This window comes from Lepidochelys kempii, chromosome 4 (assembly GCF_965140285.1).
Source record: "Lepidochelys kempii isolate rLepKem1 chromosome 4, rLepKem1.hap1, whole genome shotgun sequence".
NCBI classification, from domain to species: domain Eukaryota; kingdom Metazoa; phylum Chordata; order Testudines; family Cheloniidae; genus Lepidochelys; species Lepidochelys kempii.
Window position 1 is genome coordinate 114,809,102 of NC_136383.1, and position 840 is coordinate 114,809,941.

An 840-nucleotide genomic window follows, 5' to 3' on the forward strand; every position below is an offset into this window, starting at 1 on the left:
GTTATGACTTGAGGTGATTTTTGCAAACCAATTTAAATGTTTTCTGATTGCTACTTCTGCACTTTCCAGAAATACACACTGTTACAACAGAGCTATTAACAAACTGTTTAGATTAGATATCACTCATTTTCCCCACCCTACAATTCACTGTCAAGCTTGCCTTAAGGAAGGGACTTGAAGTTCTGAGGGTTGGCAGAGCAGACAAAAAGACTTAGTTATCTGTGGAGTGTTGGTGTGAAGTGGTAGATACATGACCAGTCCTAGTGGCCAAAGAGGAAACTGCCACTGCCCACAGCTTCAAAGTGTTTAAATAGCTGGATTTTTTTTTTCTAATCACATGTTAATATTCAATCTCTCTTCTTTCTCCCACCCCCCCAAAAATTGATGCTCCCTTGCTTGTGGGAAATCTTCCAGCTTACCTGGTTTTCACACTGTTTCTAATGACTCTTGGCAGCACAGAAAGCATTTCTGCTCCTGAAACCCACTCTCTGGCCTTTGCTCATTCGTTACCTTCATGGAAACTTTTCACTGCCAAATAGTTTAGTGTGGGGCTTTCTAACGGAAAGCTATTGAGTGTCTGGAAGTTACAATTTAAAAACAACCTTTTGTCTTCTGACATAAAGCCAACTTGTAGAGTTCAACAACTAAGGCAGCTTTCACTGGAAAAACTGGAATATTTATTTTATATCAGCTATTCTTGACTGGGCCTTTTGCACCGTTCCCTATCTTTCAGCATCTTTGTACACTGAACTTCAAGACAGGAAATTGCAGGAGTGTACGTGTGCACATAATTGAAGTGAAGAGTGATGAGCAAGTGCCAAGCTAACAACCTTGGCTATA